Source organism: Mobula hypostoma, chromosome 21 (genome assembly GCF_963921235.1).
Source record: "Mobula hypostoma chromosome 21, sMobHyp1.1, whole genome shotgun sequence".
In the NCBI taxonomy this organism is placed as follows: domain Eukaryota; kingdom Metazoa; phylum Chordata; class Chondrichthyes; order Myliobatiformes; family Myliobatidae; genus Mobula; species Mobula hypostoma.
This window is the reverse complement of record NC_086117.1, coordinates 13,786,199-13,804,834: the sequence shown is the minus strand read 5'-3', so window position 1 is coordinate 13,804,834 and position 18,636 is coordinate 13,786,199.

Sequence of the window (18,636 nt, the reverse complement as noted above, 5' to 3'; positions counted from 1 at the left end):
TTAGTGTATACAGGGCTAGGTTAGTGTGGAATCAATGTTCAAAGTTCAAAATAAATTTATTATCAAAGTACATATATTTCACCATATACAACCCTGAGATTTGTTTTCCTGCAGGAATACTCAATAAATCCAAGAACAATAATAGAATCAATGAAAGACCACACCAACAGGGCAGATGACCAAGGTGCAAAGACAACGAACTGGGCAAATACAAAAAGAAGAAAAAATAATAGTTAGTGTATTTGGCTATGTCTGTACCTCAGGTTTTATCAGCTTCAGCTGATGAAAATTTTAAAAACTAATAATAAATAAATAAGCAATAAGTTCCAAGAACACAAGGTGAAGAATCCTTGAAAGTGAATCCATAGGTGGTTGGAACATTTCAATGATGGGGCAAGTGAAGTTGAGTGGAGTTATCCACTTTGGTTCAAGAGCCTGATGGCCAAGGGGTAATAACTATGCCTGAACCTGGTGGTGTGAGTCTTGAGGTTTCTGTATCTTCTTCCCAATAGCAGCAGTGAGAAGAGAGCATGTCGTGGATGGTGGGAGTCCCTATTGATGGATGCTACTTTCCTGTGACAATGCTTCATGAAGATCTGCTCAGTGGTAGGGAGGGTTGTGACTATGACTTTTTGTAGGATTTTGTATTCAAGGGCATTGATGTTTCCATACCAGCCTGTGATGCAGCCAGTCAATATACTCTTCACCACACATCTATACAGGTTTGTCAGTTTAGGTGGCATGCCAAATCTTTGCAAACTCCTGAGGAAGTAGAGGTGCTGTTGTGCTCTCCTTGTATTTGCTGGGCCCAAGGCCGGTCCTCTGATAACACTGAGGAATTTAAAGTTGCTGACCCTCTCCTCCTCCGATCCCTCAATGAGGACTGGCTCATGAACTTCTGGTTTCCTCCTCCTGGAGTCAATTGTCAGCCTCTTGGACTTGCTGACATTGAGTAAGAATCAGAATCCGAATCAGGGTTAATATCACCGGCATATGTCGTAAAATTAGTTAAATTTGCAGCAGCGGTACAATGCAATACATGATAAATATAGATAAACTGAATTACTGTAAGTACATATATATATATTAAATAGTTAAATTAAGGTAAGTAGTGCAAAAACCAGAAATTTTAGAAAAGTGATGAGGTAGTGTTCAAGCAACACACATCAAAGTTGCTGGTGAACGCAGCAGGCCAGGCAGCATCTCTAGGTCTCAGCCTGAAACGTTTGCCTGTACCTCTTCCTAGAGATGCTGCCCAGCCTGCTGTGTTCACCAGCAACTTTGATGTGTGTTGCTTGAATTTCCAGCATCTGCAGATTCCCTTGTGTATGAGGTAAAGTTCATGGTTTCAATGTCCAATAGAAATTGGAGGCAGAGGGGAAGAAGCTGTTCTTGAATTGCTGACTGTGTGCTTTCAGGTTTCTGTACCTCTTTCCTGATGGTAACAATGAGAAGAGGGCATGTCCTGGGTGGTGGAGGGTCCTAGATGAAGCCGCTTTTCTGAGGCACTGCTCCTTGAAGATGTCTTGAATACTATGGAGGCTAGTACCCATGATGGAGCTGACTAATTTTACAACTCTCTGCTGCTTACAACTCTGCAGACGTTGTTGTTGTGGCACCAGTCAACCAGATTTTCTGTCTCCCTAATATATGCCGATTTGTCACCACCTTTGGTTTGGCCTATGACAGGGGTGTCACCAGCAAACTTGAATATGGCCTTGGAGCTGTACTTAGCCTCACAGTCAAAAGTGTAAAACAAGTAGAGCAGGGGGCTAATCTTTGTCCTAACTCTGGACTAACATCCAGAGGCCTAGGCCATTTATAAAAATAATTTGAATGAGATTGTACAGAGCATGGTTAATAAGTTTGCAGAAGGCACTGAAGCAGGTGGTATCATAGACAGTGAAGAAGTTAAAATTAAAATTTAGAATCTAAAATTACAGGAGGATTTTAATCATTCATTTACGTGGGCTGAGGACTGGCAAATGGTATTTATTTAAATAGGTGTGCACTTTGGGAAGGCAAATGAGGGTGATTTGGGCCTGTGACGGGGTCCTGAATTACCCCTATGAACTGGGCTTTTGAAAAGAGAGAGAGAGAGAGTTATTTAACGCCGGCATGTTGTTTTGAAAGAGAGAGAGAGAGACGAAGACTAACTGTTGGACTGTCACTTTAAGGTACTGGAAGTAACTTTTAGATTTCTGCTAAGTTGCTATGGTGACTGAGGGCGTTATTTAATGGACACTTGATGTTATGATTTTTGGCAGGTTGTTGACACTTCTCAAGGACTTTTGCCTGCTTGCATTTCTTCACAGAGAGAGGAAGGAGGAGTTATTTGAATGACAGTTGATGTTCAGCACGAGAAGATAAAATAGGTCAGACTACAGACCTCAGACACATGTTCTGGACACTGAATGAGCATTGTTGTGCCCGCAGAAAAAGTGGGTTTTGGAGGATTGATCAGGCGGATTGATCAGTCGCTCTTGCAGTGGAAAGAGGAAAAGGGGTTCACTGGTGGGGAGTTGTCCATGTGTCCACCCTCGCCTGGATGGATAGCTCCACCACAGAAAATCAGTCCCCTTTGATAAAGTCACAGTCGGTGACTTTTAAAGGATTTTGAAGGACAACAAGAAGATCGACAGCGTCAGCTCACCTGAAGACTCAAATCTCTCCCTCTCTCTCTCTCTCCATCACTACTCAGCTCAATATCATGAACTGAACTGAACTGAACTTTACTCATCATCATAAGACTGTATCTTTTTACCCCTAGACTTAAAGAAGCTTGGTTTTTCATACATATATTTCCACACTTACTGATATACTTACTTATATATATATATAATCATTGCTAACCTGTTTGATTTATCTACATTTATGTTACTGTATTGCATAGTTACTAATAATTATTATTAGTTAATAGCAATACTGGACTCCAAAGTGTTTTCCATCTCTGCTGGTTCCTTGTTCCCGTCACGGGGTTCGTGACAGGCCAAACACAGGCAAACAGGACTAACATAGATGGGCATCTTATTCTGTGCTGTATTATTCTATGACTCTGTGAAATATATTGGCTATTCTACAGTCCCCTGGGACATCACCTATGGCTAGAGAGAATACAAAGATCTTTGTCAAGGCCCTTGCTATCACCTCTCTTGCCTCTCCAATAATTTGCTATAAATCCCATCAGGACCCGTGGACTTATCTGCCTTAATGCTCTCCAATACCTTTTCCTTGATCTCAACGTGCCCTAGGTTATTATTGTAAGACTTGACAAGCGTGTAAAATGTTCAAATATTCTTGGAGTGAATGTGGCTCCTCAAAGAGCCGCTTAAATCACTTGTTGAATAACTGAGAGACTCAACCTTTGATTGCAAAGTCATTCAAATAATCCTTGAAGTGCTGTTAGAATGCATCCTCTTATCATTTGGAAACCATGCTGCAAGGCAAAAGACCGTCACTTTGTTTTGTGCTACTATTAATATTATGTCTGAACCCATTACTGTAACCTTAATAATGAACAGTTATATCTTGATGGAGGATGCAGGTGAACTAAACGATTGACCTCTATAATACAATTAGTTCCACACATAAATCCACGGCATCTTTGCTGCTACCACAAGAAAGCAGAATGCATTATCAAGAACCTCCACCATTTAGGCCATGTTCTCTTCCCGCTGCTATCATCAGAAAGGACGCACATGTGGAAATATGTATTAAACTTTGTATCTTTTGTAGCCATTTGATGTGACAAAATGGAGCGAACAATCCCAGAGTGTGAAGCTAATATGTTCCAGTATATGTACGTGACTACAAGAAACGTGCTTACTAAAGGAATACGTGACTGCGAGCACCCAATGTACTGAACATTGTGCAAGAATAAGGAAGTAGCAGAGACAAGTCAACTGCAGATGGCAGACTACAACAAATGTGACAGAAGGACTGAGCTGGCTGGAAATAGTAATCTTGTCTCGTTCTTATGTATAAAGGGAACGCTTTGTAAACAGTGTGTTGGGAGTCCCCTACCATCCCTAGTGGGAGTGGAGGTGAATTTTCCCTTTGCGAGTAATAAAGCATTTGATAAAGATGCACTCAATGTTGGTGTTGTGTTTTGTGAGTCTTGACACAGAGGAGCCTTAGGTCCCATACTTCCATGTTCAGGAACATGTTTTAACCTTATCCTTCAGGATCTTGAAGCAGTATAGATGTCTTCACTCACCACAGCACTAAACTGGTCATTCAAACACAACCTGTGGACCTCTCTTTCAAGGACCCTACAGCTCATGTTCTCCATATTATTCACTTGTTTGTTTGTTTGTTTATTTCTTATATTTTTTTTTGTATTTGTGAAGCTTATCTTCTTTAGCACATCGGGTGTTCATCAGTCTTTGTGTGTAGTATTCCATTGATTCTACTCTCTTCTTTGTTTTATGGTGAATTCCTGCAAGAAAATGAATCCCAGAACAGTATTTGGTGACATTCACGTACCTTGATAATAAATTAACTTCGAAATTTTGAACTTTCGTCCTTTGGTTCAATCCCTATATCCGTTGGGGATCCTCTCAAAGCATGATTCTATTTTATATTGGGTGAAGAGTCTTGCATATCAACTCAGAAAGTAATGATATGGGACAGTTTTGAATTGAATAATAAATCTGTGAGTTCCTTCATCTAACTTCAATCATTTTCCACCTGGATCGATTAATATCAGTCATTACAGAAAATATTTTAAAATAAACTCGATATCCAAAAGCAAATTAACTGTTGGAAGAATCTAAATATTCTCTGCATCCAGGCAGTGATAGAAGCACCTACTGATCATATGATATTGCTTCCAATTTTGTCTCCTGCTGGTGTGCCATGATTCACAATCCTAGGTCACCGCAGATATTTTTAATTGTTTTTGTTTTGCAGAAAATAGCAAGACATATGACTACAAGGAAACAATTGACTCAATTTAATATTTTCTATTTTAGTCAGCCCTGGGAGTTGGAGATGACTTGTTTCCACTCAATTTCTGTTGGTTCTGAGGAGGTTCTCAAGGTCGATATGTTACCACAGACACAGCTAAGCATGGAACAAAAGGTGCACGATGGGGCTGATGGTGGTAGAGACATAGAGTCATATAAAAGTAGAGCACAGAAACAGGCATTTTGGCCCATCTAGTCTGTGCCAAACCAATTAAATGGCCTATCCCATCGATCTGCATCATGACCATAGCTATCCATATTCCTACCATCTACGTACCTATGCAAACTTCTCTAAACCATCTAAATCATGGAGATGATGCAGTTTATGAAACGTTCACTCCTTCTTCTATTTACACTGATGTTTCTGCTGTCTTGATGAATGGATTCCAGATTCCCAATGCCATGCCGGATGCCACTTCTCCATTCTGAACAGCCATGTGCCAGGGACGGCTATGAGTCAGTATCTTTGGCAAGGAGGCTTTGCAAACGTTTTGAGATATTTCGTCTCCACACTGGATAATATTTTGTTGTGATGGTGTTTGGAAGAGTGTCTGTTTCAGGAGTCTGGTATCAAAGATACAAGAAATCTGATCTGCTGGCATTAGCTTTGTAAACAGGTGGCACCACGGCTTGAGGTCCAGTCCTTGCTATGACCGAGTTCACGCAGTTCCCCTGCCATCCACAAATGAATCAGAGAATCAGACTTGCAGCATTCCACACTAACAATGTCCAGCAGGGTGTTGTGATCTCAAGAGAAACAGCTAAGGCAATCACTCACGGTTAAACTGCAAACCACCTTCACACACTGACACCTCTGATGCAAGCAGGAGCACAATCCACACCAAGTCCAGCTCCTTCAATTTCTCAAACAGTGAGAAACTCGCTGATGGGGTAGACTTGCAGTATGTTAATTTCTTAATGCCCAGCAGGGTCTCGCGATCATAAAAAATATTCTTAAAAAGGTTAATAACATCTTTAGTTGGCTCCGTAGAAGCTGCTGTGAGTGAAAATGCCATCATCTTACCTGATGTTTGCTCCAGAAATGTACTTGGAAAGAACAATTATGTTATGCTGATGCAATCTAGATCTATACAAAAATAGAATGATGTATATTGTACCAGGGATGGTGATAGGAATACACTATTATGTAGTAGCAAATGTTATAAATTAGGTTTATTTTCGAAAAAAAATCAGGCTTACACAATACCAGCACGCAAGTTGAATAGCAGAAGCCTGAGACATTCTCAGGGTAAGAATATAACATGAGCGAGAGGCAAAGCAGTGATTCATTGAAGGGAGGATCTGGATTTAGTTTGCACCTGGCCCCTCATCATTACGTCAGAGTGATTTCATTTCATTCCTTTGAATATTTTAATTAATTCTTTGTATATTTCTTTTTCAGGGTGGCTGGGGTTCTACTGGAATCTTGATCTACAGTGGCATTCAAAATTGAGGTTCTGCATGTTTCGGAATGTCCAAATTCGGCTTGAAATCGTGTGTCTTCGGGGCCTTGCATGGTCCCTGTGAACATGAATTCTTGGCGGTGTCGCAAACTGAAGCGTAACAGGAACTAGAACATCAAAGATAGCGTGAGTGGCTATCGGAAGGCTCTGCACTCGGTAGTTGATAGATCTCTCTCTCTCTCTCTCGATGGTGAGGGAGAGCTTGCTGTAGATTGTCAAGTCACTTCAAACTGACTAACATGAAAATAGCGACTGTTATTTCCCCTCTCGCTATGGAAGGAGCATTATCTGTCTCTTGTTAATGAGAGAGTGCCTGTGGGAACTCAAAAATGTTGGAGTGAACAGTTAGTTTTTGATGCACCTTAGACTATGGTCTCTCTTCGGGGGCTTTGCCATTGCTGACACAGTGGGTGGTGGGAATGCTGATGCTTTATGCTAGAATAAGTGGGGGAGAGGGAGGGGTGATGCTGCTAGCTGCTATTGTGTGTGGGAAGGGGCAGGGGGCTTTGGGGTTCTTATGTTTTTTTACTGTCATTCATTTTTTGAGGGTTTTCTTCTGTTTTGAGGATGTCTGTGGAGAGTAAGAATTTCAGGTTGTGTATTATATAAGTTCTCGGATATTAAAAGGAACTATTGAATGATTGAAGTCCTTATGTTCTAAGGCATGTTTAATTAGTGTCTGATTTTGTTAAAATCTGAAATTTTTTTTCTGAGAAGTATTTAAATACCTGTAACGGATACATTTTTGAGCAGTTCAAAAGCCATTGACAGCAGCACATTGCTGACGACTGGTAAACATGATATATTTTTTCAAAACTTGTGTACCTTATTCATAACATTTACAGATTCTGTATATAATGCATTCCCTGTACATTGCATCTATTTGCATGATCTCCATCATCATGATTTTATTTATATAAAGCTTAGGCAATGTGTTGGGTCCAGGGTGAAGTTCAAGTTGGAAGTTCAAAGTAAATTTATTATCAAAGTGCACGTATGTTACCGTATACGCTCTGAGATTTATTTTCTTGTGGGCATACTCAATAAATCCGATATCTATAATATAATCATGAAAGACGACACCAACAGGGTGGACAGCCAATGTGCAAAAGACAACAAACTGTGCAAATAGAAAAATAAGTAAGTAAGTAAGTAAGTAAGTAAATAAATAAATAACAAATTAATAAGCCAGAACATGAAATGAAGAGTCCTTGAAAGTGAGTCCTTAGGTTGTGGAAACAATTTAGTGATGGGGCAAGTGAAGTTGAATGAAGTTATCCCCTTTAGTTCAACAGCCTGATGTTTGAGGTGTAATAACTGTTCCAAAACCTGGTGGTGTGAATCCTGAGATTCCTGTACCTTCTTCCTGATGGCAGCAGCGAGAAGAGAGCATGACCTGGGTGGTGGGGGTCCCTGATGATGGATGTTGCTTCATGTATGTGTGCTCAATGGTGGGGAGGGTTTTACCTGTGGTGACTGGTCTGTATCCATTACTTTTTATAGGATTTTCCATTCATGAGCATTGGTGATGCAGCCAGTCAATATGCTCTCTACCACACATCAATTGAAGTTTGTCAGAGTTTTAGATGACATGCCGGGTTATCACAAACTTCTAAGAAAGTAGAGGCACTGCTGTGCTTTCTTCTAAATTGTACTTACACACTGGGCCCAGGACAGATCCTCTGAATTGATAACACTGAGAATTTAAAGTTGCTGACCCTCTCCTTCTCTGATCCCCCAATGAGGCTCAAGGACCTCTGATTTCATCCTGAAGGCAATAAGTACCTCTTTGGTCTTGCTGATATTGAGTAAGAAGTTATTGTTGTGGCATCACCAGATTTTCAATCTCTCTCCTATATGCTAATTTGTCACCACCTTCGATTCAGCCTACGACAATGGAGGCATTAGCAAACTTAAATATGACACTTGGTTTGTGCTTAGCCACACAGTCTGATGTGTAAAGTGAGTAGAGCAGGGGCCTAAGCACACATCCTTTGTAGTGCATCTGTGTGGATAGAGATCGTGGAGGAGACGTTGTTGCCGATCTGAACTGACTGGGGTCTGCAAGTGACGAAATCAAGGATCCGAATGCATGAGGAGGTATTGAGGCCAAGGCCTTGAAGCTTATTGATTAGTTTAGAGGGGATGATGGCGGACATCCCACCCTGCAAAAACTCATTTCAGGGAGGTAGCACCATCAATTTGCGGGAGACTTCCGGGAGAGGTGGGATGTCTGCAATAGAGTAGCTCCTTAGCAGCTAGCCAGCTAGTTTAAATAACGTTAGCTATGCTAATGAACGAATGACACCTGTTAAACTCACCTCAACACGTCTTTTACAGTCTTAACCCACCATGGGCAATAGAAAAGTCACTGTTGCAAACAGCGCAGCGAGCAACACTGTCATTATTTTGACTCCTATTAGACAGGGGTACACTTTAGTGTACTCTGGGGTGAGGTACGTTTTATATTTTTTTTGGAACACTCTGCCATGACGCGCTCTAACTCTCTCGCTCGCGCTCTCTCGCTCTCTCGCTCACTTTCTCTCTTGCTCTCTCACTCTCTCTCGTGCGCGCTCTCTCTCTCGTGGTTGCTCTCACGTTTTCTCTTGTTTTCTCTCGCTCGCTCGCTCTCAAAAAACTCGATTTCCGTGATATTGTATATAATTTGCGGGCATCAGGGAGCCGCTATTAATATGCGGGAGACTCCCGGAACTTCTGGGAGAGGTGGGATGTCTGTGATGGTATTGAATGCTGAGTAATAGTTGATAAAGAACATCCTGGTATATACACTTTTGCTGTCCAGATGCTCCAGATTTGAGTGAAGAGCCTATGAGGTGGCACCTGCTGTGGACCTGTTGCTCTGGTAGGCAAAATGGAGCGATTCAAGTGGCCTCCCAGGCAGGAATTGATATGCTTCATCATTAGCCTCTCAAAACACTTCATCACTGTGAATGCAAGTGCTCTCAATAAGAGTTCACATCAAAATATTCACATAATCACTTACAACATGAAACCTGTTACATTTAATTAGTTATGATGTGTTTTCATTTTCAGGAGAAATTATTTACAATGGGTAAATAATAATTAGTTAAATGTACATGAACTTATTCTTTGACTTCTTGCTGAACTGTTGGTAATCTCAGAATGCACAGTATTTTGTAAGACAAGCAATATTACAATGCTGACTGAGTATGTTTTTGATGAAAAAAACCTGCCGTTATTTTTGTAGCTCCAGATTTCGATCATGCTATTGTGTGATGAAGAGAAGGTAGTCCACATATCTGACTAATAGAAATAGAAAATGGCAAGGGATCTCTGACTTATAACATTAATTTTGTTTCTCTTTCTACACATGCTGCCTGACACATTAAATAATTCCAGATTTTGTGTTTTTTTTTTAAATTTCAGATTTCCAGTTTTGGATTTTGAGATGTACTGTAGAGAGTATTCTAACTGGTTGCATCACTGTCTGGTATGGAGGGGCCACTGCACAGGATTGGAAAAGGCTGCAGAGGGTTGTAAACTCAGCCAGCACCAACATGGACACCAGCCTCCCCAGCATTAGGACATCTTCAAAAGGCGATGCCTCAGGAAGGTGGCAACCATCATTAAAGACTGCCATTGCCCAGGTCAAGCCTTCTGCTCGTTGCTACCATCAGGGAGGAGGTACAGAAGCCTGAAGACACAGACTTAATGTTTTAGAAACAGCTTCTTCCCCTCCACTATCAGGACAATGAACCAACCCATAAACACTACCTCACTATTTTTTTGTATGCTCTCTATACATATAGTTCTTACTGTATGTAGCCCCCCAGCCACCCTCAGGGTCGCTCGGCTTGCTGTTGTCTAGGGAAACAGCCCTCGGCTCCGGCAAACTGGGTAATAGTTTGTGTGGATGCTGTGTGAGGTACCCCACCCCGCCCAAATAACAGACAATACACCAGATACGATTAAATGATTTACAGTTTATAGATATTACTGGAACTATATAATTAATAGAGAATAAAATATAAAAGGAAAATAAAAGGCACCACACATATCAAAGTTCAATCTCTTCGTGCACAAACAGTTGGAGCTCGGGACCCTTCTTCTTCACCCTGTGACCCCTCGGACCACCTCAACCGGCCGCCTGGGACCAACAACGGTGGTCGACCAGACGCTCCACACGAGTCCGTCTCCGTCTCCCCTCCTCGCCGAACGCCCCGCTTGGGGTCCGACCCCATTAGCGGACTCATAGCACCTGCTCCATCCTCTGTCTCTCTCTCTCTCTCCCGCCTTCTCCCCAAAACCACGCGCGTACAATATCTTACAGATACACCAAAAACATAACAACTATCCCAATTGGTTCATAACATCTTCTTATTAGTAACGTGATTCAACAAACTGCTAGTGGGAAGGACTTTCTCAGCATTTAACATAACAAAGAAGCATTCCCAAGTATAACACAACAAAAGCCATTTTAATTAGCCTACACAGTAAAAGACGAAACCCCCTTACATGTAATTTATGTTTTTTTATGCATTGCAAAACGAACTTTGTGGCTGCAAAACAACAAATGTCACATGATATGCCAGTGATATTGAACTTGATTCTGGCCTGTATGGTAGAAGTTTGACATCAGCTGGATTGAGAATTCTATCTATCTGCATTGGAGTTTGTTCATTCACACATTTAAAATCTTGGTTTGCTTTTCCAAATGGAGACACAAGATGCTGGAATCTGGAGGGGATAAATTCTGCTGGAGGAATGCAGCAGGTCAGGCAGCATCTGTAGGGGCAGATGGACAGTCGATGTTTTGGATCCAGTACAGATGAAGAGTCTCAACCTGAAATGTGGACTGTCCATTGCCCTTCACAGATGCTATGTGGTTTGAAGTGGTAGATGAATATTAAATGAGGATAGAGCAGTGGAAACTTTCAATTTAGACTTTAGTACGGCCTTTGACAAGGTCCCACATGCTGATTTGGATGGTTAGTTCCAACGGAATCCAGGGAAAGGCAGTTAGGTGGACTCAAAATTGGTTTTGAGGTAGTAGGCAAAGTATGGTGGTTAAAGGCTTCTTCTTGAAATGGATGCCAGTGATTAGCGGTGTGCTTTAGGGGTCAATGTTGGAACCCTTGATATTATTATTTATATCGATAATTTGGATGTGAATGTACAAGGCTTCCTCAATAAGTATGAGTTGAAATAGGGAGTGTTGTAGATTACAGGGGATCTTGATCAATTAGGGAAGTGGGCCAAGGAGAGTCAATAGATTTTAATAAGGATAAGTGTGAGATGATGAATTTTGGAAAGTCACACCAGCATAGAACTTATAGTATGAATGGTGAGGCACTAGTGTGCTTTGGAACAAGTGCATAGTTTGTTGAATGCAGTGTCACAGGTAAACAAGGTAGTGGAAAAAGGTGTTTAGTACTCACTGGCCTTCATCAGTCAGAGTCCTGTGTGTAGGAATTGCATTTGAACACGTTGTTGGTGACATCACAGTTGTGTACAGTTGGTGTGTACAGTTTTCATCACCCTGTTATAGGAAAGACATAGTTAAATTTGACAGACTGAAGAAAATATTTGCAAGGATGTTGCTAGGACTAGAAGAACTGAAATATAGGAAGAGTTTGACCAGGCTATGTTTTTTACTTAGAACGTAAAAGAATGAACGGCGACATTATAGAAATATTTAAATTATGTGAGACATGGACAACAGTCTTCTTCCTGGTGGAGGAGAGTCCAAAACTAGGGAGCATAGGTTTAGCAACACACATCAAGAGGTACAGTCGATGTTTCGGGCCGAGACCCTTTGTCAGGATTAACTGAAGGAAGAGCTAGTAAGAGATTTGAAAGTGAGAGGGAGAGGGGGAGATCCAAAATGATAGGAGAAGACAGGAGGGTTAGGGATGGAGCCAAGCGTTGGACAGGTGATTGGCAAAAGGGATATGAGAGGATCATGGGACAGGAGGCCCAGGGAGAAGGAAAAGGGGGAGGGGGGGAAAACCCAGAGGATGGGCAAGGGGTATAGTCAGAGGGACAGAGGGAGAAAAAGGAGAGAGAGAGAAAGAATGTGTGTATATAAATAAATAATGGATGGGGTACGGGGGGGGAGGTGGGGCATTAACGGAAGTTAGAGAAGTCGGTGTTCATGCCACCAGGTTGGAGGCTACCCAGACGGAATATAAGGTGTTGTTCCTCCAACCTACCCAAGACGGAGCCTCTGGGTCCAACATATTATTCTCCATAACTTCCGCCACCTCCAATGGGATCCCACCACTAGGCACATCTTTCCCTCCCCCCCTCCCCCTGCCTTCTGCAGGGATCGCTCCCTAATCGACTCCCTTGTCCGTTCGTCCCCCCCATCCCTCCCCACTGATCTCCCTCCTGGCACTTATCCTTGTAAGCAGAACAAGTGCTACACATGCCCTTACACTTCCTCCCTTACCACCATTCAGGGCCCCAGACAGTCCTTCCAGGTGAGGTGACACTTCACCTGTGAGTCGGCTGGGGTGATATGCTGCATCCGGTGCTCCCGATGTGGTCTTCTATATATTGGCGAGACCCGACGCAGACTGGGAGATCGTTTCACTGAACACCTACGCTCTGTCCACTAGAGAAAGCAGGATCTCCCAGTGGCCACACATTTTAATTCCACAATCCGTTCCCATTCTGATACGTCTATCCACGGCCTTCTCTACAGTAAAGATGAAGCCACACTTGGGTTGGAGGAACAACATCTTATATTCTGTCTGGGTAGCCTGCAACCTGATGGCATGAACATTGACTTCTCTAACTTCCACTAATGCCCCACCTCCCCCTCGTACCCCATCCATTATTTATTTATATACACACATTCTTTCTCTCTCACTCCTTTTTCTCCCTCTGTCCCTTTCAAATCTCTTACCAGCTCTTCCCTCAGTTAGTCCTGATGAAGGGTCTCGGCCTGAAATGTCGACTGTACCTCTTCCTAGAGATGCTGCCTGGCCTGCTGCGTTCACAAGCAACTTTGATGTGTGTTGCTTGAATTTCCAGCATCTGCAGAATTCCTCGTGTTTGTGAGCATAGGTTTAGAATGAGATGGGAAAGATTTAAAGATAGCTGACGTATCAACTTTTTCACGTTGAGGATTGTGAATATATGGAATAAGGTATCAGAGCAAGTGGTTGAGCCAGGTACAATAGTATAGTTTAGGAAGCTCTTAGATAGGTACATGGAGGGCTGAACACAGGAAATTGATGCTAGTTGAGTGGGTACCATGATCAGCATGTATTTCTCCATGACTCCGAGGCAATGGTAAATTTTAATAGTTAACTTTTTGGCAGAATACATTTAGAATCGTGGTATAGGTCAACTGATATCCACAAAGAAGAAATGGGGGAAATTATTTTACATTCTTTACTGAAAAATATGCCTGGCTGCTAAGGTGAAGATTTTTCAGTAAATCTATTATTTTAATTTTAAATGCTTTCAAATTATTCTGTACATTCTGTCTGAAGTTCCCTTCTTGAAACTTCGGAAATTTCAAGGTTGTTTTAAAAGTTTTGTTGCATGTATCGTTAGAAGTGACAGCAGATAGAGAATATGCATAATTTTATTGCTGCATTCTTACCTTGTGAAAGCATATCCAAGATGGACATTTTTATGATCTAACATAGTGGTGTTTCTATGTTTGTGCAATTGGGGAGTAATCATGCATAGTGCTAGACAGTAAAGCCATAAGCCATGGCTATAATTGGTATGCACCTGCACTTCATATCCTATTTTTTTAAAAAAAATACACAAAATATTTTCTTATTAACTCAAAACAGTGTATGTCAAGGAAATAAACTGAATAAATTCATTGTCAATAAATACCGAGGGACGAGCATTTTTTTCTGCAAACAAAGCTTATCTGTACCAATAATAACTGTCCATCAATGTTCAAAATAGAAAGCTAAGCATTCAAGTACTACATATTTATGTTTTCTACTGTCATTTATTTCGCTATAAAGTAGACTAAATAATCAAACTGGAAGTGGGGACATTCTTCTTCCAACTTTCACCCCTTTGTATTAGTGAATATGTCTATGGCTAACAACTAGGATTTATTATTTACGTAAGAGACTGTTCATGTGTGAGTGCAGTTAGTGAATGGCCTTACAGACATTTAGTATAGTTGGAGGGAATATCATTTGAGATTTTGTCGATATCCAATTTGCACTAAATTCCTAGCAGGGTTGATAGGTGAGGAATAGATGCACTGCCTCTTTTTTTTCCCCAAACAATCTTATTTGGGTACCACACACAAAATGCTGGAAGAACTGAGTTGCGTGACATTTTGTGTGTGTTACTCAAGGTTTATTATTATTATTGTCAGGTTTATTATCTCTGACAGATGTTGTGCAATTTATTTTGTTTGGTAGTAGCAGTACAGTGTAGTACTCTAAATTTCAATTAGAAATGCAAATAAAATAACTAAGTAGTGCTAAAAGTGAACAAATTAGAGAGGTAGTGTCCAGGACAGTTCAGAAATCTGATGGAAAAGGAAAGGAACTATTTCTAAAACATTGAGTAGGTACCTTTAGGCTCCTGCACCTCCTCCTTGGTGGTAGTAATGAGAAGAGGGGAAGCACTCGGTGCTGAGATTATTTAATGACAGAAGTTGCCTTTCTAAAGATGTTCTTGATGGTGGGGAGGCCAGTGCCAATGAAAGAGCTGACTAAGTTGACAAACCTCTACCCCTCAACCAACAGGGTCTTGAACCTAAGGGGATAACTTCGCTCAACTTCACTTGCCCGATCACTGAAATGTTACCACAACCAATGAACTCAATTTCAAGGTCTCTTTATCTTATGTTCTCGATATTTATTGCTTATTTATTTATTATTATTATTTGTTTATTTTTGTATTTGGCAGTTTGTTTTCTTTTGCCCACAGGTTGAACACCCAAGTTAGGGGTCTTCTGTTGATTCTGTTTTGGTTATTATTCTATAGATTTATTAAGTATGCCCAGAGGTAAATTAATCTCAGAGTTGTATATGGTGACGTGTATGTACTTTGATAATACATTTGCTTTGAATTTTGAAGCTTTTTCCGATCCTGTGCAGTGTGGCCCCTGCATACCAGATGGTGGTGCACCCAGTTAGAATGCTGTCCATGGTAAAAAAAATATAAAGTTAAATGTTCAGGATAGTTCCTTTTCATAAGGACAGGAAAACAGCGTAGGAAAAGACAGGAAGAAACAGAAAGACAACTACAGTAGTTCAGTGACGGAACAGAGCAGTTTGTGCTATTGATCTCAACCAGGGCGATTAGATAGTGGAAAGTAATGGATTTCTCTCCAATAGTGAAAATTAGAGGTCTCCTTGAGCATTGCTATTTCATTTGGAGCACTTTGGGAGCTTATTTGTAGCCTTTTATCCCATCACTTCTGTTAGTTTATGGTCTAGAAAACTATGAAATTTTTTTTAAAAAGGGAACATTTACTTGAAATATGAAACAAGGGATAAAAGAGGACTCTTTAGTTCTCAGTATCATTTGGGGGGGCAAAGCGATTACTTTGCTGTTGTTGTCTTGTTTGGTTTTATTGTTGTTGCTGTTACATGAGTTGTTCTGCTTTAATTGGACCTTTTTTTTGGGGAAGAAAAAAGATACTGAGAAACCTGACATATTTTGATTGATGCACTGGGTTGTTATCAGGAAGACGGATATTCCCTTAAAGTATGAACATTTTCAATAGCAAAAAGAAATGGATGATTCACTGAAAACCGAGGCCAAATGGCTTCTTAGAACATACAAATCCCAAATTTTCAATTGCGTTTTCTGGTCAGTTTCAGTAATTTAAAAAAATGTATAAAATGCAAATATTACAGTGTAACACATACAAAATGCTGGAGGAATTCAATAGGTCAGGTAGCATCTATAGAAATGAATAAACAGTCAACATGTGAGACCCTTCATCAGGACTCAGCCTGAAATACTGACTGTTTATTCCTCTCCATAGATGCGGTCTGACTTTGGATTTCCAGCATCTGCAGAATTTCTTCCTTTTACAAATATTGCAGCAACAACCTGAATTTCTTGTAGCTGTCCTGAATCATTGTGTTGATTGAAGTCCTTACCACTGCAGTTATTCCACAAAATGTACGCATTTTAAAAATTATATGAAGATGTCTTCCATGTTTTTCCCCTGCTTTTTCTTCTTCTAAAAAAAACTAATTGATCCCAAATTCATCAGTTATTTTCACATTCTCTAAAGATTTTATTGTCTGTAATTATTTGAAAATGATTATGATAGAATAAATTCCATGATAGATATCAATGGCAAGTCAATTAGTTGGAAATGTATTTATGTATTTTATTAAACCCTAGACAGGCAAAAATACGAGGACAAATAGACATTTTTGAAATGAAGAACATAATAAATGGAATACATTAAATGATTCTTTAGATATTGAATATATAGATCTCTCAGGCAATTACATTAATATGGAACAATAAGCATCGTCCAATGAGATACAAGGTGGTAGCCAATCAGAATAAGCCATTAATTGTTCATGGAGATCAACAGAAAACTCTGAAATTTACTCACATGAATCATTTGTGTAAAGAATAATGGAATTAATGGAATTGAAATTGCATGTCTCCTAAAAATAAGTATATTTTATGGAAGGAATTAGGGGACAAGGAACAAAAGATGGGGGCTAGAGAAAGAAACAATGAAGTTAAAGTTTAAACATTACTGTACCCATTTATCAATTTCACAGTCCAAGAATATTTCTTAACTACATTACAATAAATTTGAGAAGCTACGGAACGTGCATTATCAGACTGACATAATTTTATACCGTGCTTTTTGTATACTACTGTCATGCAGTATAATGGTCTAAAACTTCCCAACACTACAAGTTGGGAGGAGATCATTTTTGTTTATCAGGGAAAAATAATAAAGGCATGGAACCAAGATCGGTATAAAAAGTTCAGATGCATATGTGTTAATGATCACAGACTGGGTGGGCAGAATGGCCTAACTCTACTCTTATGTCTTATCGTCTCATACTTTGCAGCATCTGCAACATTGCTTGTGTGACTGGATTTTATTTATATATAAAATCGGCTATGGAAGAATAGGCCTGAAGACCCTTTTGGATGAATCCAAAGCACAAGAGGTTCTGCAGACCATGGAAATCCAGAGCAACTCGCACTGAATGCTCAGCAAGTCAGGCAGCATCTGTAGAGATGAATAAACAGTTGTTGTTTTGGGCTGAGACCCTTCATCAGGACACCAGTTCCACCAGAATCCATCTTCTTTGTCCCTTTCAAGTGTTTTCCTTTCAGAATTCAGATTATAAACAGTCTGCAGATGCTGGGGTCAAAGCAACACTCACAACACACTGGAGGAACTCAGCAGGTCGGGCAGCATCGGTGGAAATGATGAGTCGATGTTTCGGACCGGAACCCTACGTCAGGACTTTAGGGGGAAGGGGCAGAGCACCTATAAAGAAAGTGGGGGGAGGGTGGGAAGGAGAAGGTTCCAGGTGAAAAACCAGTAAGGGGAAAGATAAAGGGGTAGGGGAAGGGAGGCAGGGAGGTGATAGGCAGGAAAGGTGAAGAAGGAATAGGGGAAAATACAATGGGCAGTAGAAGGAGGCGGAACCATGAGGGACTCATCGTTTCCACGGATGCTGCCCGACCTGCTGAACTACAGACTGAATTTCATGCGCTCTATACTGTGAGAAAAATGCCCTGACATTGCATTTCTTATCTCGTTTTTGTTTTAGATCTGCAAGTCTATTTTCCACCATAATTTGCTCTGCCTCATTTATTTTGCAATGTGTGAACAGAGGAGTCAAAATTGTGCCCTTGTTTGGTCCCTTGGTGCTCCCTTGTAACTGAGGTACTGAAAAGGACTGGTTATGGGAACTGAGTAAAACAATTACTGCAAAATTCGGGATGGAAATTAGCACATGGAATTAGAGAATTCATTCTATTTACCATTTTCCCTTGACAGATTGGAATTGATAAGGTAGCTCTCTTTATTTCATATCAAAAGGTTAATTTTGAAGCCGGAAGGTCAATGGTCAATGATAATGAATGCTGATTTGTCATTCGGGCTTGGGTGAGTTAAAGTTAACAACTAGTGCAAGTTCCAATTATTTTTGGGAACATTAGAATCACGTAAAGTCTGAGTCCATATGAAATAAACCTGTGAACCTAGTATAGCGCACCCATTGCTTCCA